This window comes from Myotis yumanensis, unplaced genomic scaffold (genome assembly GCF_028538775.1).
Source record: "Myotis yumanensis isolate MYYU_CA2020_CCGP unplaced genomic scaffold, mMyoYum1.0.hap1 SCAF_2, whole genome shotgun sequence".
Lineage (NCBI taxonomy): Eukaryota > Metazoa > Chordata > Mammalia > Chiroptera > Vespertilionidae > Myotis > Myotis yumanensis.
In genome coordinates, this window is record NW_027223753.1 from 187,036,374 (window position 1) to 187,061,144 (window position 24,771).

Genomic DNA, 24,771 nt, shown 5'->3' on the forward strand with positions numbered 1-24,771 from the left:
CTCTGAATGAAGGAGGGTGTCCTGCCTCCATTCATTTTATGTTGTCCCCATACAGGAAGGTGATTCAGACACTGAGCACAAAAATGATAAAAGTCTGCGGTACCAAGTGTAGCTCCTCTTGAGGCCAGTCTTCTGAGCTCCAGCTGGTACGTCAGCATCCTTCTTCTTACCTTTACTTGGCTATTCCTCAAGTGTCTCACACTGGGCATATTCAACTCTGAGTTTATTGTCTTTCCCCCAATCATCCTTCTCCTCTATTCCTTTATTTGGTGAATGGCATTGCCATCCCCAGCTGCTCACATCAGAAACTTGGAGACCATCCTGGAATTCTTTAATATTTTCTGTATTTAATTTTAACATCTTTTGAATGTATATCCAACCCATTTCCTTTGTCTCCTACTCTTTGTCCCCTGCTTGAATCAGCCCCAGTTAGGTGTGCCGGCTCTCCTCAGTCCTGGTTGAAGGTGTGCCTGGAGCAAGCCTGCCATAGGCATCAAAGTAGGCTCCAGCAGCAAGAGAGAACTGTCAGGTGCTAAAATGCAGGTGCTGGCAGCTGGAGGACTGGTGGTGTGCGGCAAAGTCCTAAGGAGGAGGCACTGGCCTCCTATCTTCCTTGCATATATTGTACCCCTCTGCTAAACCAATTTTCTACTTTTTGGCCTAAGTAGTATTCTGAAATTGCGATTTGATCATCATGTCATGGCCCTGCTGATATTCTTTTTAAAGTTTTCCATAACTTTCTATGTGAGATCAAAATCATGTAGCCAGGTGTACAAGGTCTTCCTCTTTCCTCCATTATTTGTCTCTTTCTTACTTCTTCAGCCTGATTTCTTTAAAAAAAAATATTTTATTGATTTTTTTACAGAGAGGAAGGGAGAGGGATAGAGAGTTAGAAACACTGATAAGAGAGAAACATCGATTCAGCGGCCTCCCGCACACGCCCCACTGGGGATGTGCCCGCAACCAAGGTACACGCCCTTGACCAGAATCAAACCTGGGACCTTTCAGTCTGCAGGCCGACGCTCTATCCACTGAACCAAACCGGCTAGGGCTCAGCCTGATTTCTTACCACCTCCTTTCTCTATCCCCTCACAAATACTATATTTCATTCTTGTCAAACCACTTGCAGTTCCCAGAATGTGCCCCATTCTTTCCTGCTTCTGTATCTCTGCTGACACTGGCTCCCTCCTTGGAATGCTTCTCCAGGCTCCTCTACCCGATTCCTTCCAGACTGTGGAGTAGCCGAGCACGTGGGGCTCTGGGTAGACTACCAGAGTTTCAATCAGAGTGGAGAGAGAAGGGGAAGCAGAGGTATCTATATACCTACATATCTATGTGGGTGTTTCTTGTAAAACTTTATCCTGAAAATGTGTTCTGCTGCTAATAAAATATGCCCTGGCTGGTTTTGCTCAGTGGATAGAGCGTCAGCCTGTGGACTGAAGGGTCCCAGGTTCAATTCCGGACAAGGGCATGTATCTTGGTTGCAGGCACATCCCCAGTAGGGGGTGTCTAGGAGGCAGCTGATCAATGTTTCTCTCATTGATGTTTCTAACTCTCTATCCTTCTCCCTTCCTCTCTGTATAAAAATCAATAAAATATATAAAAAATAAAATAAAATAAGAACTTGAAAAAAGACTGAATTAAACAATCAAAATCCAGTGACCTCAAACATTTGAATCACACAAATAATTCCCTTAGTTCAAATTCCTCACTGCTCACCAAACAACCTTCTGGGTATAATATGATTTATAATATGTTAACTGCCTACAGGGGAAGTACAGGCCATACCATTTTGAGCATTGTGTGTTGTGGTCATATTTCTTATTTAAATGAATAAGTTGCATTATGAGTTACATAATAGTCCCCCGTGTGTTTGGTTGTCATGTAGTAGTCTCCTTGAGTACTCAGGTGCACTATGGGGATCACATTTTTGAATCTGTAAATCCAAGGACCTTACATACCTTAGACTGCTGTGATATCATTCAGGTAACACCTACCTGTCAGGTAACCAGTCAGATGATTTTCTTATGGCAACACCACCTAGTATCCTTCTTTTTAAGGTGCAATGATTCAGGCCCAACTAATTGTTGTTGCTTTATTGATTGCTGAAGCCATGTTTTTAACATACCACCTGCTGTATCCAAAGATGTTGCCAGTAACTGTCAGGATGTTTTGTGTGTGTGTGTGTGTGTGTGTGTGTGTGTGTGTGTTACTTATTTTTCTGTGAGTGGTTCCATGTGGAAATAAGCCATGAGCATCCTCTCATTCAGTTCCCCCTTTGACCTACATAATTTGGAGACTGCTGACTGGACAGGTTGCACTGTTGAAAAAATTTATCTTTGGGCAGTCTGCAAACTGGGTGACTCACATGACTGACTCTGGCCTTATCTAACAAGTCAGCCTAGATGAGATGATTGAATCCTCAATTTAAGGATGAAAAGGCTCAATTTTGTTCCAGAAAAATCTCATGTAGGAGAGAATGTTGTAGGGCAGTGGTCAGCAAAGCGCGGCTCGCGAGCCACATGAGGCTCTTTGGCCCCTTGAGTGTGGCTCTTCCACAAAATACCACGTGTGGGCGCGCATGTACAGTGCGAAGTTGACTTAAAACTTTAAGTAAAGTTTATTAAGTTAATTTTAGGGAACGTTGTGGAGTGAAAGAAGATGTAGTGTCGAGGATTGAGAAAGGTATGTTGAGATGGTTTGGACATATAGAGAGGATGAACGAAAGGAGATAGACGAAACAAGTGTACAAGACGAGTGTGGATGGGAGAGTTGGAAGGCGTCGACCTCAGTGAACGTACCTCAATCAGATTGAGCACATTTTTAGCAAAGGCCAGCTTAGGAGTACCCTAATTAAGTTAATAACAATGTACCTACCTAGATAGTTTAAGTTTAAAAAAATTTGGCTCTCAAAAGAAATTTCAATCGTTGTACTGTTGATATTTGGCTCTGTTGACTAATGAGTTTGCTGACCACTGTTGTAGGGGAAGATTAACCTTCTATGATTAAATGGTTCCATAGGGATGTTAAACTAATAAATACCAAAACCGAGGGACACTTTTTAATTCCCAAAAAGAAAATAAGTTGAATAATTGTTTTTAGGTAGTAATATGACATCTAGTCCCTCATTTTGTGCAAGTTGGAGAATGTCTAAATAAAATGTTATCCATAAACAGTTTAATTTTAGTTCCCAGTTATGTTATTAGTTCTAAATATATCCTCTGAGAAGTTTTGTGCTCTTAAACATATTAATACTCACTAAACTCAATTTAGGAGGCAATTCTAGACAGATCATAACTTCTCCTAATTAGATGTGGAACAGAAAACATGTTGATGTGCAACAACCAATTTGATGTTCTATATATTGGTTTACCAAACAAAAAGGTGATCCAGAATTTGATCTATGGAGCGCAGCCACCTTTCAGGAGAGAAAACATTGAGCAAATAAAACCCTCCCACTCATGCTCCTCTTTGCTTTTTCCTTTTCCTCGGGCTGAATGCAGATAATGACAATGCCTTTAAAAAGGACAGATTCACAATATAGAAGAAACGTGGGTCCCTGAATTACTACATGGAAGAGAGCCAATTCATTGGCCTACACTGTCTAACAGGACTGTTTCAAGAGCAAGAACAAATATTCTATTTTTGGAGCCATTACATGCATTGGTCTATTTGTCATGTCAATTAGTTCACCTTAACGGATATATTATGAGAAATACGATAGGTGAAACTGGGGACCCATAAAGTCACCTGAACGCTGTGTTGAACTTCAGAATGATCCAATGCTACAAAAGTGAGTTTGGCCAGAGAGAATCCAGGTTTTGGTAAACGTAAACTATACATACACCATTCCTGGTTAAGCTGGCGAATGATGCCCATCTCATGCTATTATGAGAACAATAACGTAAAAATGAAGTAAGCAGACATTACAGGTCTAGCGTGCACTTGTTCTAGCTAGATTTACCAGAAAAAGTCTCGGGTAGAGTCTGCCGGGGAGAAGGTGCTGAGACAAGAAATGGGGTAAAGTGAGAGAAGTTGAGGGATATGAAAGGCGTTAAACTGAGCCGGCATGTGTGAAATCTTAGGGCTACCAAGGATTTGTTTTGCAATAGACTTCGGTCAAAGTCAGTGAAGATAATCAACCATACAGTGCCACGTCCACCTGGTCATCATGATCTACATTGCTGCTCGGGAGGAACCGCGGGCTACAGTGGTGGCTGTCCTGGTGATTTGTGTAAGTTGGCTGGAGATCGTGGCATTTGTGGCAGCTACTGCTTAGATGGCAATCTGTGCTAACTGGAGGACCAGGCCCATCGAGAGGTAGTAGAAGTAGAGCAGGGAGTCAACAGTATGTTTTACTGGAAATAATGTAGCCACTCTCCTATTCAGGGACATTTACATGAACAACCCCTAGACATTACTATATCTCTCTGCATGGGACATGAGTATATCTGAGGAATGTAAATTCCTAGAAATAAAATATATTTTGTTCTTTTTTATCATGTCACTTTTTGCTATTATTTTTCTTAACCTCTCACTATTATAATAGTTTAAAAAAAACAATGAAATTGTGTATCAGGATCCTTTGGCCACAAGTTACAAAAAATCCACCTCACAACTGTTAAAAGGAAAAAAAAGGAAACATTATGCCCGGCAGTCATGGCTCAGTGGTTGAGCATCGACCTATGAACCAGGAGGTCACACTTAGATTCTTGATCAGAGCACATGTCCGGGTTGTGGGCTGGGAGGCAGCCAATCAGTGATTCTCATCATTGATGTTTCTATCTCTCTCTCCCTCTCCCTTCCTCCCTGAAATCAATAAAAAATACTTTTTAAAAAAGGAAATATTATTTTACATAAAAGTCTCCCACTCTAATGACTTCAGGGCTGATTTATTCAGTGGCTCAACATCAACCAGGACTGAGGTTCTCTCCATCTTTCCACTGTGCCCTTCTCAGTATGTGGGCTGTCTTCAGGCTAGCTCACCTCTAGGCGGCAAGGTCGTTATGGGAGATAAGAGTTGGTCTCTCCCTTGTGGCTCTTTTTAAGAGTAAAGAAATTCATTCCAGTTGCTTCCCAGAAAACTTGCCCTAAAAAATCACACAAACAAATGTCTGGATCAATAATTGTGAGGGGAATGGGACCATCATGATGGTCTTAGACCAATTGGGATTTCCCTCTGAGACAGAAGCAGGGCCAACCTCCTCTGATGCTAAGGCCTGGGAGGGAAAGCACACATCTGTAAGCAACCCAGGTTCTATAAGAAAAGAGAAGAGGGAGGAGAATGGTTGTTGGCTAGACATCTAACACTGTCTATTACAGAGCATGTATGTTCTGTCTTCTTTCAGAATAATCTGTTATTAACATGCAGTAAATTGAATTTCTTATCTATTTTTAGAAATATTTTTATCAATATGTACTAGTAACAGTGGTAGTACTGAGTTGCTGACAACCATGTATACCCTCAGAGATGTATTCAAAATAAAGTTATTTCCAGTTTAAGGGATTAATTCACCTAATGTAGATTTAAGAGATATTTTATAAAATTGTTCTTGTTCTTTTGAAACCAGGCCACTAAATCTCTGTTATAGTGATCACAGCTAAAAGAAAGACCAAATTTATGTACGAGAAATCTTGTTTAAAGTTTGTAAATCTTTAACTATGTTGTTTCAAAATAGAAATAGCATTTTAATCTGCTTGTACGCTAACGCATATTGCATTGGCCAACTCGTATTTTAAAATACTAATTTGGCTTTGAAGATTTATTCATACGCTTTTGGAGCAGACAAATGTGGCACCTTAATTAAACCTGACTGAGGGACAATGTATTGGCTTCATGTGGGTTCAAAAATTTAGATGCTATTTTCCATTATGGCTGCAGGTTCCAGTCACTATTCCTCTCAAACTGTTGCAATTTAATCCCTTGTTTTGGTGTTTTAAAGATATTGATAATCTAAGAGAAAAGGAAAGAAGACATTGGAGAATTGAAAGTATAATCAAGATAACTGAGGCAGGATGTGTTTAGAAAAATTTCAAAATCATAGTGCTTTGCATATTAAAATAAATACTTCTTTAAGTGCCTATATAAACAAAGGTAGAACTAAAGAATTTTTCAAATCAGTATCTCCAGTCCAGTGGTCTGTTCTAAATGTTAGAACTATATTTTCTGTTACTTGCTGCTGTTTCTTTTCTCTTGGCTTGCCAGGGAGTGTAGTTGTATTATTATTATTATTATTATTATTATTATTACTAGAGGCCAGGTGCACAAAATTAGTGCACGGGGGCGGCACGTCCCTCAGCCTGGTCTGCACCCTCTTGCAATCTGGAACCGCTGGATCCTAACTGCTTATCTGCCTGCCTGCCTGATCGTCCCTAACTGTCTCTGCCTGTCTGCCTGATATCCCCTAACCACCTCTGCCTGCTGGCCTGATCGCCCCTAACTGCCTTTGCTTGCCAGCCTGATCTCCCCTAACTGCCCTCCCCTGCTGGCCTGGTCGCCCCATCACCTCTGCCTTGGCCCCCACCACCGTGGCTTTGTGCAGAAGGACGTCCGGATGGATGTTGGGAAGACATCTGTTCTAATTAGCATATTACCCTTTTATTAGTATAAATTATTATTATTATCTCCAACCTCCTCAGTCCCCCTCTCATTCCCTACTTGGTTCTCCATGTACACAGTCAACAGCTTGGTTATTGCCAACATCATACCCTGATACTCAAACCTGAATTCCAGTGTTATGCCAGAGTCTTTCCTGCCCCTCCCCCAAATTAGCCAATTGTTCCCCTATGTCTCATGCATTACACCTAAATATCACTAAAATAATTTTATTCTCATGTGCTACTTTGGTCTGCTTTATTTACTCATAGTTTTCCTTTGGAGACGCTTCTTTCTCACTCTTAGTTCAAGTGGTCTGGTGAAGGCTGCAGAGGTGGACATGGAATTCAGCCTTGCACAATCAGCATATCCCATTCCTGTACACCAGTGGTTCTCAACCTTCCTAATGCCACGACCCTTTAATACAGTTCCTCATGTTGTGATGACTCCCAACCATAAAATTATTTTTGTTGCTATTTCATAACTGTAATTTTGCTACTATTATGAATCGTAATGTAAATATCTGATATGCAGGATGTATTTTCATTGTTACAAATTGAACATAATTAAAGCATAGTGACTAATCACAAAAACAATATGTAACTATATATGTGTTTTCCGATGGTCTTAGGCGACCCCTGTGAAAGGGTCGTTCGACCCCCAAAGGGGTCGCGACCCACAGGTTGAGAACCGCTGCTGTACACAGTGATGGGGGAGAATGATGGATACATGTCCCAAAAGTTCTTCCAATGAGATGCATGGTCAGATTTTTTTAAAAAATATTTTTTAAATTAAATCATTGGTCAGTTGCCTTCTGCATGCCCCACACTGGGGATCGAGTCCACAACCCAGGCTTGTGCCCTTACCAGGAATGGACCTGTGACCTCCTGATTTATAGGTTGATGCTCAACCTCTGAGCCACGCTGGCTGGGCCATACTCAGAACTTCACTGGGACTTCTGAAACTGCTGATAGGATGTGATATAGCCTGGAACTGCTTACAGGCTGCTGCAGAATCAAAGAGAAGAAAGAGAGAGATATCAGGATGCCGCCCTAACCAACTGAACTACCTGAACAGGGCCAGGATTGTTTTATTTGAATTGCATCTTAACTGATAGTCCTGTTCAAGACTATTCTATCTTTAAAGATAGAGCCTAAGCCCTTACTTCTGAACCCTGAATAGAACTAATGCTTGATACATAGTAAAGGTTCACCTTAATGTTAAAAATGGGATTCAAGCCTCAGATCCATTTCAATCCTGAGATTTTATGGTTTTATTCTGTAAACCATGTATGATGCCTGATCTCATTCTGGCATCTACCCCCCCACCGCCAGCCATTCTCTTGCATGTTATTTTAAAGGGAACCCCCAAACCAGGAAGTGGAGGTTGGTCTCCATTTCTCTGTAATATATATTGCTGCTGATATTACCTTCCTTGCTTAATAAATTTCTAATCATTTATCCACATTTGTTCTGTTTCCATTTCATACATAGGACTTGTAAAGATTTTTCAACATGAGAATGAAATTTCAGATTCCTTCGAATATGGTTTCACTCAGAAAACACTTAAAACAATAATTCTGACCTAGGAATTCAATATATTCACCGCTGCCAGTGGCAGTCATCAAATTTGGCTTCTTGAGAGGCTGCTCTGGATCTCAGGTAAAATTTTTCATCAGCTTAGATAAAGATGCATTACTTTAGGTCCTGACTTATGCCCCACGGGACTGATCAGGCTGATGGTGATGATTATTACAATTACCGTTGGCTGAACACTGATTCCAGATATTGTGAATTAACCCCTCCTTCAATCCCTCTATTATTACTCTATTTTAAAATAAAGTCCTATATTATTGAGAACTTTGTTTTATAATACATGTGCTGTTTGATACCCATTGGCAGTAAAGGAAAATTATCCATGTATATTTCTCATTTGTCAGTGGTATCAAAGAATTCAAAATGGACATCTCCCACTTAGCTCCTCAAAGTGGCTTGTGGTGTTATCACTCGGAAAGAGGCAAAATTAGTTATGTCCTTTATCGAAAGGAAGCTTAGTGGAAAAATAATTACTTCTTAAACTAACCATGGAAGGGCTTTTACTCTATGAGAAGTAAAGACCAGAGTCCTTAGATCATCACTAAACTTGTTCCAAGCCAGATACTGAGAGCTTTAACATTGGCAAGAAAGATGAAAGGGAGAATCAAAGATGGCGGCATAGGTAAACACTGGAGACTGCTGCCTCAAACAACCACTTCAAAAATACAACTAAAAGACGGAGCGGACATCAACCAGAACCACAGGAAGGCTGGCTGAGGAAGACTCTTCAACTAGAAGGAAAAACAACAGCATTACGAGGCTCAGAAGAGGCGCAGTGTGGAAAATTTAAAGGTACGGTGGTGCTCTCGCAAAGCGGGCTGGTGGCTGAGGGCGCGGTTGTCGTTTTCAATCCGGAGGGAGTCTCAGACTCTGGGCTACAGATCCGGGCGGGTCTCTAGGGACCCAGACTCAAACGGGAGAAGCGGGACTGTCTGGCTACGGTCCCTCCGAGGTTTGCAGCGGTTGCTGGGACAGAGAGGCAGAGCCCCTGGGGTTGGACTGAGAGCAGCCATAGCTGCTCCCTCCACCCGCCCAGTTGATCCCGCCCCGCCCAAGCCCTGCGCAGAGCCATTTGCCAGATCGCCTCAGGTAAAGGCTAGATTAGCACCTCCCAAGAGGACTGAAGTTTTCCCACAGCTGATTCTCACAGCCAGTCGGCCTGGTGGTCAAATCCCTCTAGTATTAACTACAACAATTAAGGCTTAACTAGAACAAGACTGTGCACAAAGACCACAAGGGGGTGCACCAAGAAAGCATAAAAGATGCGGAGACAAAAAAACATTACAGAAATGGAGGATATGGAGCTAAAAATCGCAATTTTGAGGGCTTGCAATAAACTTGAGCAGAGCCTCACGAAAACTAATGAGACCCTCGATGCTACGATAAAGAAATTAGAAAGTAAGCATACACGGACTGAAATGAAGAATATTATACCCAATAGCAGACCAGAGGAGCACAAGAATCAAACCAAAGATTTGAAAGCAAAAAACACCCAACTGGAAAAACAAAATGAAAAAAGAATCCGAAAGTGTGAAGATAGTGTAAGGAGCCTCTGGGACAGCTTCAAGCGGACTAATATCAGAATAATAGGAGTGCCAGAAGATGAGAGACAGCAAGATATTGAAAACCTATTTGAAGAAATAATGGCAGAAAATTTCCCCCACCTGGTGAAAGAAATGGACTTACAGGTCCAAGAAGTGCAGAGAACCCCAAACAAAAGGAATCCAAAGAGGACCACACCAAGACACATCATCATTAAAATGCCAAGAGCAAAAGACAAAGAGAGAATCTTAAAAGCAGCAAGAGAAAGAGACTCAATTACCTACAAGGGAATACCCATACGACTGTCAGCTGATTTTTCAACAGAAACTTTGCAGGCCAGAAGGAATGGCAAGAAATATTCAAAGTGCTGAATACCAAGAACCTACAACCAAGATTACTTTATCCAGCAAAGCTATCATTCAGAATTGAAGGTCAGATAAAGAGCTTCACAGATAAGGAAAAGCTAAAGGAGTTCATCACCACTAAACCAGTATTATACGAAATGCTGAAAGGTATCCTTTAAGAAGAGGAAGAAGAAAAAGGTAAAGATACAAATTGTGAACAACAAACATGCATCTATCAACAAGTGAATCTAAGAATCAAGTGAATAAATAATCTGATGTACAGAATGAACTGGTGATTATAATGAATCAGGGACGTAGAAAGGGAATGGACTGACTATTCTTGGGGGGGAAAGGGGAATGGGAGATGCGGGAAGAGACTGGACAAAAATCGTGCACCTATGGATGAGGACAGTGGGTGGGGAGTGAGGGCGGAGGGTGGGGCGGGAACTGGAAGGAGGGGAGTTATGGGGGGGGGGGAAGAGGAACAAATGTAATCTGAACAATAAAGATTTAATTAAAAAAAAAAAAAGAAAGATGAAAGAAGTCCCCTGAGTTGGTGGCTTCTTGCTGAGATAGAGGAACATAAAACATATGATCCAAAATTCTTTTGGGCGTGCACCTTAGTCAAAGAATCTGGATGTTAGAGCTAGAGCTGAAATACTGATTAGACCCACCAAAATTCAAACCTTTCCGAAGGACATTCGAGAAAGTCAATAATACTCACCTGTGCAATCCAGGCACTGCCCTTAATGATGAGGTATTGTTTCTAGACTTCCTCAGGGTTTATCTCACCGATAGGCTTTTCCTTATTAAACAAATCCCTGGAGAATATTTTTAAAACTAGCTTTATCTGCTCTTGAGGTGTCAACTAAAATCACTTCATTTGTTGAACAAGTGCCATGAAAAAAAGAAGTAACATAATAAAAAAGTGGTGGGTTATAAAAATAAAAAGTAGCATAATAAAAAGTGGTGACTGCTTTAGAATGAATGGTCAGGGAGAGAAAGTGACTGTTGAGCTAGAATAGGAGCTGGACAATAGAAGGTCTGGAAAGCAAGCATTTTGTTTAATTATTATTTTTAAAAATCTTAATGCTTTTCAATGCTAGAATCTTTTAAAAAAATATATTTTTATTGATTTCAGAGAGAGGAGGGGAGAGAAAGAGAGAGTTAGAAGCATCAATGATGAGAGAGAATCATTGATCGACCAAGGGAGGCGAGCATTTTAGGAGACCCAGCAGGAGTGAAGGTGTTGGAATTTTCTGGAGTAACTGAGAAACATACATGTTGGAGCAAAGGTGGGAGTAGGCATCTAAGATGAGGTTTGATGAGAAGGCAATTCCCAGGTCCATCAGACCTTAAGAATGTTTGGATTTATTCTAAGTGTAACAGCAAGCTGTTGGACATGATCTCATCTGTGTTTTTAAAGCACACACATGTTGCTGTGTAGAAAATGAACATTATGAGGTAAGAGTGGAGATAGGAGACTGTCAGGAGGCTGTTGGGTAAGTCCAAATGAAGCATAATGGTGATTGATTGGAGTGATAGGAAATGGAGAAAAGTGAATGGATTCAGGATATATTCTGGAAGAACAGCCAATAAAACATTTTGATGAATTGCATATGGGGTGTGAAAAAAAGAGATAGATCAAGGCTTAAACTAATTGGATGAGGTGCGATTGAGTTAAATGGGAAGACTGGCAAAGGACCAGGTTATTTTTTGGAGTTAAAAAAAAAAGAAATTGTTTGTGGACATAATAAGTTTAGGTTCCTTTTAGATATCCAAGAAAAGTTGTTTGGAAGACAATCTTGATAATATTGTTTTCACTGGAGTATTGAGGAAGTGGGGAGTGACACCCAAAACAACTCTTTAAAAAAGTTTTAAAGGGAAGAGAAGCAGTGATATGGTGTGACTGACAGCCAAGGTGGATGTAGAGTTGAGGAACATGTGTTTTGTTTTAAGATGGAAGATACTGAAGCGTATTTGTAAAAATGGAAGAAATTGACAGAATGAAGTCCCTCAAAAGACAGAAGGAGAAGAGATCAAGAGCAGAAATGGAAGGTTGGTCTCTGATAGAAATAGGGAGATTTTATCCAGAGCCAGTAGGGGGAGGGCAGAGAGTGTGGATAGAGATGTTTTGTAGAGTTGGAGGCAGGAAGATGAGGAATTCCGTCTGATATCTGTATTGTTCCCAATGAATTATGAGGGATCTGCCAAGATTGGTGGGGAGAAGAAGGGGATAGAGGGGATTTGGAGAAGAAAATAGAAGACATAGTATGAACTGAACATCTGAAAGCATTAATAGGGGTTTTGAACTGTGCTGTGTGCCCAACTGAGATTTGTGTTGGTTTTAAAGTTAAAACAGCCAACATGGTTGGTTATATGTTTTTCCATAAACATATGAAATCTTTGGGAGATCTGGTCCAGGCCTGGAGTAGTTGTAACAGTGAGTTTAATGGTGTTAGGGGAGTTTACTAGGGGAATATTACAGTGGGGAGAGATTGAATGTTTGCTCATGATTATAATTAGGGACTATGGGTATCTGTATATCATAACACAAGAAAGTGATGAATGGTGAAAAAGGCAATTGGGCCAATGGATCAAAGATCTCCATGAAATCAAAGACATTGCAGGGAGAGTACTTAAGTGGAAATCTTCAGGGGAGCCATTAAGACATAGTGTTGTTCATGCCCCGCCACCAAAAGTGCTGATTTAGTTGGTTTGGCATGGAACCTCAGCGTCAGTGTTTTAATAAAGCTTTGTAGGTGATTATAAATGCAACTCACTATAAAAACCACTATGTAACAGCAGATGGACAATCAATTCACACTTGAGGACCAGTGATTCCCTAGGAGCGGGGCCACGGAACAACTGATGTTTGTATGGTGGCCTGGGAGCCACTTGGGAATGAGCAAGGGTTTCTTCCTCCCCTGATCAAACAGTGTCCAAAAAGGTAAATTTGAATGTAACTACAGTGAATATTAACTGGGCCCATAATTCCAACTATTAACAGAAGGACGTTTCCATTGTTACGAACATCGCTGGGGTGTGGCAGCCTGGGAAAGGGAAGGACAAGTTCAGCAGCATGGCGAGGCTCTGTGAGGGCCCCCTCGAAGCTCACGAGTCCTGGGTGTTCTGAAGTCATTCGTGGGGCCTCTCTCCTCTCAGTGTGGAGGAATACACGTCACCCTTGGATGAATATGACCAAAAGTAACCAAAGGAAACTACAGCAAAGCAATCAAAGTGCAAATTCCCTATCACCCTCCTCCATTTATTCTACAGGTTAAAAACATGACCAAGTGTCACATATTGGCTTAATGAGATAAAATGCATTTTCTGTATATTAATCAACAAAAAATATTATTACAGAGCAATTTCAGACGAAGTCCTTTAAATAACAAAGTATGTTTGGGATACACAACACTCGTTCCTAGTCTTGCTGAATCCTGCACTCAGAACAGCCAGAGTCACCCCAGGAGCCAGCAGAAGGTTAGCTTCATGTGAGGTCATATCTGGATGGGCCTTTCTGCACTGGCTGCCTCTAGGCGCAGGGAACAGGTAATCTCCCAGGCTATAAAGTCAACTTTGGGCCTCTTACCTGCCTGGCCACAAAGTAACCAAGTGGCAGAAAACAGATGGAAAATCAAAGAGCAGTCAGGAAAAAGCCATGTAGTGTTCAGCCATGGCTGGGTCCGAGCATTATGAGCTCCGAGTAAAGTAAAATGTGGCTGAAAAACTTACAGAACTTTCTCAAGTAGGGCTTTTGTTGCTTACTCCCTCCACTGCGCAGGCAGCAGGGGAATCAGCAGTAAAAAAAAAAAAAAAAAAAAAAAAAAAGCATAAAAATGTTAAAATAAAATAAAATTCAAAGCTTTTAAAATGTCAAAGGATGCTTTCTGCTGGTTTGAATCTAAAATGGAATTTATCAATAAGAGATGAAAATAATCAAACAGTGTCCAAAAGGGTAAATTTGAATGTAACTACAGTAAATATTCACTGGGACGATAATCCTAACTGTTAACATGACTACATTTCCATTGTTACAAACATTTGGTTTAACTTAATCCCCAGCATATATTACTGCCAAAAGGAATCTCATTGACAAGAGCTAATGCATTGGTTACTCTTAAAACTATCCCCTTTTAACTGTTGACTTACTGGTAGTGTTGGTCATGGAAACGACTATTTTTATTACCATTGTCATCGATCTCAGTGAAGTTCAGCGATATGTGCTTGTAGTCACTATAGTTTATTCCTTTGCTGGTTGGAAGCCACATGTGTGAACAAGAGCCCAGAGGTTCGGGTGATGCTACATTTCTCTCGGATGACAGCGTGACTGCGATTGGATCCGCTGAAAATGTTTGGCCGAGCTTCCAATCCAGATTCTTTCGACTAAAGCCAACAGGCAAGAAGAAGCAGAAACAAAATACATAGTGAACTCATTAAAAATTTTTTTCATATGATCAACCTTGCTTGGAAATTCTGAGGGTTGGGTAGTGAATAGGGGCTCTCCAATACTTCCCTCCAGCTTCTCAGACACTCCCCAGACACAGACTGGCAAACACCTCTCAACATCTCAGAACACAAAGGAAAAGAGCATCACCAGACTAGCATTTCAATGAAATAATGTAATATCGTGGAGAGAACTCTGGCCAAAAAGTGACTCAGGAAATGTAGGTTGAGCCCCAGTTAAGTCATCAAATAGAAAAGTCATCTTGGCCAAGTCATTTACTTTTGGGGCCTCAGTTTCCTAATCTGCAAAGTGAGAGAGGTCTAGAATATCAGTGGTTTGCAAATAGCACTGCTCTGGACCCTTCAGGAAAATAGCAGAGGAGGAACCCTACCAAATATATTGTTTGTTTTAGGTATTGGGGCTTTCTTTGAAGAAAGATTTCTACCATCAAAATTTTTTTTACAAACTACTAGATTAGATGTTCTTTAAGGTCTCTTTAAGAATGAATACTTTGAATTTACAGCAGTGGTTTCCAAATTTTTTTGGTCACGAATACTATTCAGTATTTTTTTCATGTATTTCCAAAATGCTCATAAATTACATATGTGTATTATTGTGAACTCTTGTAAACCTTCCCCCAAAATAGAAATGCCAAAAGGGAGTGAACCATAAATTTGTTTTTTAACAGTTAAAGCCTTTTATTATCAATACTACATTTATTATATCTGGTCATTGCTTTTAACATTACTGAATGGTACTTGTTAATTTTCTACTAGTACAGTAGAGCTCATGATAATCTTCAGTATTAATAGTACTATCTGTCAGGATCTACGAACAAAAATTAAATAAATGGTCTATGGCTGTAGGATTTTCTGAATGATTCAAAGATCACAACACGTTGGAAGATGGTAAATTCAGTGCTCTTAATTCCAGACAAAATAATCCATTCTGGCTAGTTTAAGCAGAAAAGCGTTATTAAAAGACAGTAGACCAGATCACTTCCTTTTCTAGTCCTCGAGGACCCCGCACCTGCCGGTACTTTGGCTCCATCTCTCCAGTGGAAAGCAACAGCAGTCACAGCAGAGTTTGAGCAGATGAGAGCGAACGTGGACAAGTTGCTCAAGGACACAGTTCTGAGAATCTGGCCTCCCTGGAGCACTATGTGGGGACACAGGTCAAGGAGAACGCCTATGATCTGGAAGCCAGCCTGTCTGTCCTGAAGTGGTAGCAGTTCTATCCAGCCTTCTTTCAGGCCATGATCACCACCCAGATCCTGCTAAAGACTTTCACCACGATGCCTGCCCCACAGTAACTTCACGATTAACCAGGCCCATCAAGAAGAACAGCCCGTCCGACAGGTTTTGTACCTCTGAGACCTGCCACTTCCAGGGCTTCCAGCAAGCCCTGGATGAAAACATGTATCTTTTGGAAGATATAACTGGTTTTGAAGATTCTGCCTGGAAATTTATCTAATTTATCTGCCATGTTGTGGATGTCACTTATCAGCACATCATCGCTGGCTCCTGGTGGAGATGCTCGGAGACCTGACCCAGACAGTCAACTAAAATAGAGGTGTGGTGAGCAAGTAGGCTGGAGCGCTGATGAATGGGGCCGATCTTCATGTGTAGCCCAAGAACATCATGGTAAAGATGGGCTTAGACAGTGTGTCCAGTATCATGGCCTCCTCCTAGTAACCTTGCAGGTGTTTAATAAAGATTTGTTGCCTCAAAAAAAATAAAGTGTAGGCCCTTTACAGATCTCTGGGAGAACCAGAGACCCAGGCTTGCAAGTTTTACGTAACAGCTAGGAGAAATGCCCTCCCATGGCACAGGACTGATCTAGCAAAACACGGTGGCTGTCCCTGCTGCTTTTCCACATGATGCTTGGGACTGGATGCCAGAAACTCCAGCACAGTGGTCCCAGAAGTTCTGGCTGTCTCTGCCTCTCGGCTTGCCTGGAGGTCCACTTGCCCCCTAGTGACCACCACCTCACATTGCTCACCCTGCCTCCTTATCTCTGCAGGTGTGTCCGCTGTTACAAGAAATCTTGCTAAGGAGAAGGAACATATTGGGTAGGATGGCTGGGAGTGAAGAAAGAGCTGTGTGTTTCTAAGGAGGGGCCAGAGTCCAAATTATCAAATCCATGAAGGCAAAGCTTGGCTGGCAGCCTGGATTAGAACAGATCTTTGAGTGGTCCTGAACAAGAGGGTAGAATGGGAACCAGGGCTTTCGGTCCACTTCTGGTGAGTGGCTTGGTGCCGGGATCTGGTCCATCCTTGCTGTTTCAAGGGACCTGGCGTATATGGCATACTGTTCTTAATATGTTTGCTCATCTTCTTGGTGCTATGTGTTTTAACCAAGGTCACCTCTCCAAGAAAGGTTGTTTCCCCAGGTAGGGATTTTTCCCTGAAGTTAGGGAGGGGATAAAACCCCTTAACTAAGTGCCAGGCGGGTAGTTAATCACTTTAACTACAAACAATCACACTTAAGCTACATAATCTTTACTCCCTGGAGTGGAGATAAGAAACGCCCTAACCTTTGGAATAGAGATTGATAGGATTGGAATCAACTGGTATAAATACAGATGTAACAAGACAACAGGAGACAGAGAACCTAGAGAGAGAACCAAGAGACAGGACTTGGCTGGAGATCCTAGACAGAACCTAGAGACAGAATCTAGCTAGAGAACATGGCAAAAGATCCTGGACAGAACCTGGCTACAGAACTTGGCTGGAGAACCTAGACAGAATATGGCAGGAGAACCTGGAGAAGCTGGATGGAGAACCTAGTGAGAGAACATGGCCACAGAACCTGGTTGAAGAACCTAGACACAGAACCTGGCGACCGAACCTGGCTGGAGATCCTGCACAGAACCTGGCTGGAGATCCTGCACAGAACTTGACTGGAGATCCAAGACAGAACTTGACTGGAGTTCCTGGCTAGAGATCCTGGCTAGGCTGCTGATCAACTGAACGCTGTCTCCATGTCATTCCTTCATCGCCGACTCCGTCCACACCTTTGGGGATCCCTGGACCCGCTGGGGTTGGACCCCAGCAGCTTGGCTGCTGTAGGTTAAGTGGACCTGTCAGTCAGTGTGAGGGATGGCAGAGGCAAGGTCCAGCCCTAAGAAAGGGCAGTGACAATAATGAGTTGGGAGGTCACTGCTCTCAGCCAACCAGATTGGGTTCAGTCCTTGGCCAGGATAGCACGTCTGTGAGACAGACTCAGCACACAGGGTGAGAGCCAAATGTTCAGAACATGTCCAGAAGCGGACATCCACCTGAAGCACACTTTTGATTCTGGATATGGTAATAGCCACCCACTCTCAGGCCCTTTTCTGTAGGGAAAAGGAGTTAGTTAGTGCCCTTATACTACTACCAGCCCAACCTGTGGAGGGTTCAGAGCTGACCAGGCTATCACTGACAGGACGGATGAAGGCAATGCTTTAGTTGTGTACTGCTGCATGCACAACAAACTATCCCAAATGTAGTGGTGTAAAGCAATAATCATGTTATTATGTTCACAGGAATTCAGACAGGACAGAAAAAGATGCCTCGTCTCTGCTTCACAATATCTGAGACCTTAGCTGGTGAGACTCACATGATTGGAGGAGACTCAGACAGTTGAGAGCTGGAACCATCCATGACTTCTTCACTCACCTGCCTGGTACCTGGGCTAGGATAACTCAAAGCTTGGGCTCTGCGGGGCCGGCTGGCTGGAGAACCTAAATGAGGTCTTTCCATGGGGTTTGGGCTTCTCACAATGTGGTCACTGCATTCTGAGATAGAGGACACATGGTAGCATTCAGAGAGCAAATGTTCCAAGACACTCAGGCAGAAGCTGCATGGGCTTGTATGGCCCAGCCTTGGAAGTTGTACAACATCACTCCTATTCTCTACTGATCGAAGCAGTCACAAGTCTGCCTAGATTCATGGAAAGGAGACACAGACACTACCTCTCGACGGGGAAAAAAATGTCAAAGACCTTGGGACCATATTTTAAAACTTCCACCAAGAGAAAATGAGACAAAGACAATCTCAGAAGCACATCAACTACACATAAATATTAACCAATACTTGAATAACTTACTTTATTTAAAAAGTTATTGAAAACTTATGTACTGTGCTAAGTGCTGGGGGTTTGAAGTTAAGGCACAATCATTGAAGAGTTTACAGTCCACTGGAGAAGACAGGTAAACATACATTATAATAACAGAAGGTCAAATGAGGAAAGTTAGTCAAGACAGATGGTATAAAAGTGCTGAAGTAGCCTATAAAAAGGATTAATTAGTATAGTAGAGAGGCTGTTATCTAGGGGAAAGCATATGAAGTTACAAAAATATGAATTTGATTCCCCCTTCACTATTTATTAGATTGAACTATGTGATTTTTGGGGGGATGGGAAAAATCAGTAAAGTATTAGCAATTTTATATGGTCAACCTATTACTAGCTAGGTCACCTTGAACAAGTCACTTAACTTCTAGGAACATTAGTTTCATCCCCTCAACAATGGGGCTAAAAATGTCGTGAGGTTACTTAGAAAATAAGGTAGTGCTTAACAGAGTAATAACTTAAGAAATGATTGTTGTTGTTTTGTAATTATCCTATCTAATAATAGACAAACATGGTAATTGACCACCTTCGCTACGCCTCCCATTGGCTAATCAGCACAATATGGTGGCTAATTTGCATACTGCAGGCAGGGCGGGACAGCGCAGCCGCCATCCCGGGCCTCAGGCCGGCCCCAGAAGCCCCAGAAGCCGCCCAGAAGCTGGTGATGGGGGGGAAATGGGGTCCCCTGCCCAGGCCTGACACCTTTGGCAGAGGCATCAGGCCTGGGTAAGGGGCCGATCTGGCGATTGGAGGGTGATGGGGGTTGACGTCTCTGGCCGAGGCATCAGGCCTGGACGAGGGGCCGATCCGGTGATCAGAGGGAGATGGGGGTCCCCTGCCCAGGCCTGAAGCCTGGGCCAGAGGCATCAGGCCTGGGCGGGGGACAGAGCCGGCAATAAGAGGGGTCTGGGGGTCCCCTGCTAGGCTGGGGGGGCGGGGGGAGGGCTTATCCGGTGATTGGAGGGTGATGGGGGTCGACACCTCTGGCCAAGGCATCAGGCCTGGGCGAGGGCGGAGTCGGCCATGGGAGGGAGATGGGGGTCCCCTGCCAGGCCTGAAGCCTGGGCCAGAGGCGTCAGGCCTGGGCCAGGGGTCCAAGCCGACGATTCGTGTGAACTACAGAGGAAACACCTTTTCTGACTGCTCATTGGCTAAGCTCCCTGTATGCCACTGGTAATATTCTTAGTAACTTGGGTAATAAGAATGCAAAAAGGTGATCTAGGGTTTTTCACTATACTCCTGGAGAAAAAAAAAATGAAGGTCTGCTGTTGGAGGGCTAAGAAATGTCATATCCTGCCCTAGCCGGTTTGGCTCAGTGGATAATGCCTTGGCCTGCCGATGGCAGGGTCTGGGTTCAATTCTGACCAAGGGCATGTACCTAGGTTGCAGGCTCCTCCCTGGCCGGGGCCCAGGTCAGGGCTCATGCAGGAGGCAACCAATCAAAGTGTTCCTCTCACTTTGATGTTTCTCTCTGTCTTTCCCTTTCTCTTCCACATTCTCTAAAAATCAATGGAAACATATCCTCAGGTGAGGATAAAAAAAAATAAAGAAATTATTATTATATGAAAGACACATCTTGAAAATGCCTAAAGAAAGTTGTCATTTTTTCATGGTGAAGGGACTGGAGTCCGTGTTGATGAAAAAACCTTGCTGGCTGCGGTGACTGGCAGTGGCTGCAGCAGCGGGGTGATGGGGCTGGTGCCTTCCCCTGATCAGCCTGGTCACCTCCCACAAAGGGAGGCCAGACTGCGGCTTAGGCCCACTCCCCAAGGGGAGCAGGGAGCGGGCCTAAGCCGTCACTAGGACATCCCCTGAGGGTTCCCAGTATGTGAGAGGGGGCAGGCTGGGCTGAGGGATCCCCCCCCCCCCCCCCAGTTCATGAATTTCATGCACCGGGCCCCTAGTTATTACTATAATTAAGAAAAGTATTAGACAGAAATCTGAATCTGAGATGATATTTGAAAGCTGAACATAATATTGATGGCTAGATAAAGGAGGTGGGATGAGAGAATTTAGACTAACCAAAAACATGTGATTCTACTCAAAAGTGACATTTGGTTCTACATTTATTTTGGGACCTAAGAATTTCTTTTGAATAAAAAAATCAAGAAAAGATATTGAAACTGAAACTCACTAACAGCAAACCACCACAGATATTTTCAAATCTAGATACCCCAGTGTTTTTATGGACTAAATAATCTACAATCCCTCCCTTCTCAAATCACTGAAGCATTCTGCTTAATAACTAATACATGTTCTTGAAAGAAAGAAAGTCCTTGGGGCTGACCACAAGAAGGGATAAAAATCCTGGCAGCCCGTAGTTAGAGAATGTGGAGCTAATAGCTTTGAGAACTCAGAGCTTAAGTGTGAAAACCTTCATGGAATCAGGCCATAGAATCCTGGTCCAACATGCGTTGGGCGGTGAGAACAGGTACACTTGCATGAAACTGGGTCTCAAAAAGAGTTGCACCATTGGTCTAGAAAATTATCAGCTTACCATAAGAAGAGATAACAGGGAAGATTCTTTCTCACCTGGAGTCCATGTTGATGAAAAAACAAGTCTGGATTAAAAAGAAAAAAGTCTCCCTGGCAATTCTTCCCAACAGGCCCATTATTACTCATGTCTGGGGTTCTAATTACACTTCCTCCAAGGTTAAAAAAAATCCCAGACTGATAAATAAATTAAAAAACTGATGATAACCCTAGGGCAGTGATGGCGAACCTGTGACACGCGTGAACTCATTTTTTTGGTTGATTTTTCTTTGTTAAATGGCATTTAAATATATAAAATAAATATCAAAAATATAAATCTTTGTTTTACTATGGTTGCAAATATCAAAAAATTTCTATATGTGACACGGCACCAGAGTTAAGTTAGGGTTTTTCAAAATGCTGGCACGCTGAGCTCAAAAGGTTCGCCCTCACTGCCCGAGGGTATGGAATAAAAACAAGTGTAAAAGCACTCTGGAAAAATAAATCTTCAAGTAATTTTAAACATGATCCCCCAGATAATATCTTGCTAAAGATGAACTAACAATTTAAATTTGAAAATAAGGAAAAACAATTTATCTGAGCAATGGTCAGTAGATACAACAAATAGCAGGATTAAATCTCTAGAAACTTCAGATAATGGAACTGTCATGTAAAAGAATATGCTTACAATGTTTAAAAACTTAACTTTGAGGCTGAAAATAAGGTAACAAGGCAGTGTGAAAAATAATGGACATATTTAAAAATATATAATAAAAATAAAAAATGTATAAATGACAGAAAGGAAAAAAATCATAATTGAGATAGAAAAAAATTAACAGGTTAAATAGCTGATTAGGCAGAGCTAAAGAGAGAATTAGAGAACTTAAATATTTAAAAAAATATTTTTATTGATTTTAGAGAGGAAGGGAGAAGGAGAGAGATAGAAACATCAATGATGAGAGAGAATCATCTATTGGCTGCCTCCTGTACGCCCCCTACTGGGGATCGAGCCTGCAACTCAGGCATGTGCTCTTGACCAGAATCGAACCCGGGACCCTAGTCTGCAGGCCGACGCTCTATTCACTGAGCCAAACCAGCGAGGGCAGAGAACTTAAATATTGATCTGAAGAAATTATTCAGAATTAAACACAGAGATAAAGAGATAGAATTTATGAAAGAGAGGCCAAGAAACATGGAAGATAGCACAGTAGGATTCTCCATATGTCTAATCAGAGAGCAAGAAAGAGTGAATTGAGAGGCTGAAGGGGAGGCACTATTTAAAAAGGTGGTTGCTGAGCATTTTCTAACATGGTTGAAAAATAGAAATCCTTTTTTAAGAAAGAGCTACTAGCTCTTAGCATGAAGTGCTTTAGCACTGGAGGACAAGGAGAGTTGGGTACAAATAACCCTCAAGAAATTTGCAGTGTATTAAGAAGAGAGACCATAGACATACACAGCCAACATGTGAAGAAGAGATGCCACGGGAGGGTGGTGTCGGGGACATTGCTTCCAGTTGAGAGAAGCATATCAAAAGTTTCCTGGAGGAGGTGATGTTTGTCTTGGATCTCAAACGATGGGTGGACTGAACATGTGAGAGGAAGTATGCTCCATTCTGCACACCACTACCTGCTTAATCTTCCTAAAACACAATTCTGATAATGCCTCCTGGCCCCATTCAAAATCTTCAAGGTCTCTCAATTATTCTCAAGATAAAGCCCCAAATATTTATCTTTCATTCAAAGTCTCCCATGGCATGTGCCCAACCTCTCGTTACAAACCTATTTCCCATAAAGTCTCTTCTTGAATTGGTTTCTCTGCATTGGCGCTTCCACTGCGGGCAGAAGTGAAGCCGTCGCCTGCAGCCCCTGAGAACGCCAATGTCCTGATGAGTTGAGTATATACAATTTTAGAGTTTCAGTTCAATGCCAACTAGCTAAGTGAAAATCTGGATATGAGCTGGATTTTTGCCCATAGACTATTACTTCTAAATGGGTATAAGCCGAGACCAATTTTAGAATTATTCTTCAGTTTTTCTATGCAACAGAAAATTCTTCAGTTTTGAAGAGTATTTTTCAAGAGTGTTTATAGAGTTGATTTGGATTTTTTTTTTGGTGTTATAACACAGTACAATTGTATTTTCTGAAACATTTGAAGTCCAAATCCTAACATAAGTCAGACTTCGACGTGAGTCTCAACGTAGATAATTCAGCAGATTGGTTCCTACAGTTCCTTCTCTGCACAATTGATTCTCTGTACAGAAGTTGTTTCTCTCCCAGTCTCAGAACTATGCTTCCTTGTCTTAACCTTTGAAAATGGACTGCTTATAAAGCATTTGCTAAGGGACATGTGTCACGATTTAAAAAAATAGAGCTTTACCTCCATAGGTATGTTTCTGGGTAAAGTGAGTATAAATCAAGTTTTTGTAAGTCAAATCATATTTTAAATGTCCCAGGGGAACTCATTTAATAAAATAGCAGGGAGCGAATAATCACATTGTGATGTGGCTTTTCATAAAGCAGGGCACACCTGTATCACACTCGGTCACAGCTATGGGACTTCACTCCGTAGTAAGTTTGAGGGTAGCCAGGGCTGCCTTGGACCCAAGTCAAGGGAATTAAGGGACTGAGCACTGACGATCTTGTTACAAGGCAGTCTCCTTCATAAACGGTCTCAGCATGGGTCCTGTAATTTGTGCTCCAAAAAGACATGGAAAATCTGCCATATCCATAAGTTTAAAAGTACATTAAGCAAATTAATTTGCTTTGATCATCTATATATTTTTCTTAAGTCAACCATAATCATTTGTTTGATGAAATAATTCTAAAGTACTACACGTGTAAATTTCACAAATCTTTTATTTCCTGGCTAGGATCTAAACTCAACCAATGTTATGTATTGAAAGTAAGGTTAGCAACTACATTAGTGAAAAGCAAATTTTAAAAACGCTATACAACAAACAAAGAAGTCATGTAAGCAATATAAACATATATTTAAAAGAAAGAGCGCTTATTCATGCCATTAAAAACCACTCCCACAGCCAATATTGCTAAGTGGTTAGAGCTCTCACACTGAAAGGTCTTGGGTTCGATTCTTGGCCCTGGTTGGGGTGCGTGTGGAGACAACTAATCAATGTGTCAATGTTTCTCTCTCTCTCTCTCTCTCTCTCTGTCTCTCTCTCTTCCCTCTCCCTCCCTCCCTTCTACAAATCAATGGAAAAAATATGCTGGGATGAGGATTAAAAAACAAACAAATAAAAGCCTACTTTCCCTTTGAACTGTTTCTGTGGTTTTCCCAGGGAGAGAATATGCTAACATGGATACATTAGGCGTCATCAAATTATAACTTTGTATATATTACCCAGAAAGACTAATATTCAGATGGCCAGGGGAAGAGCAATGTTTCTGTCAGCTTCTCAGTGGCCTTCATCATGTGGCTCAGATCCTGTTGCCTCAGGCGGGGAGGTGGTCAGGACCCTGCCTGAATGAAATGAGGTAGGTATGATATGACCCCGACTCATGCTGAGAATAGGCACCAGCACACAAACATCCCTTAAAAATATGTAACTAAAATTCAATCATAAACACACATTGGTGCCCATTCAAACTGCAATGTTTTTGTTTTGTTTTGTTGTTGTTTTTATACTTCTATTGATTTCAGAGAG

The 24,771-nt window shown here is 41.9% G+C and overlaps 1 pseudogene; it reads left to right on the forward strand.

Annotated features, from left to right (window-relative positions):
- The first annotated feature begins 12,064 nt into the window (after positions 1-12,064).
- On the forward strand, positions 12,065-16,217 carry LOC139002679 (eukaryotic translation initiation factor 3 subunit K-like; annotated as a pseudogene).
- Positions 16,218-24,771: the final 8,554 nt, after the last annotated feature.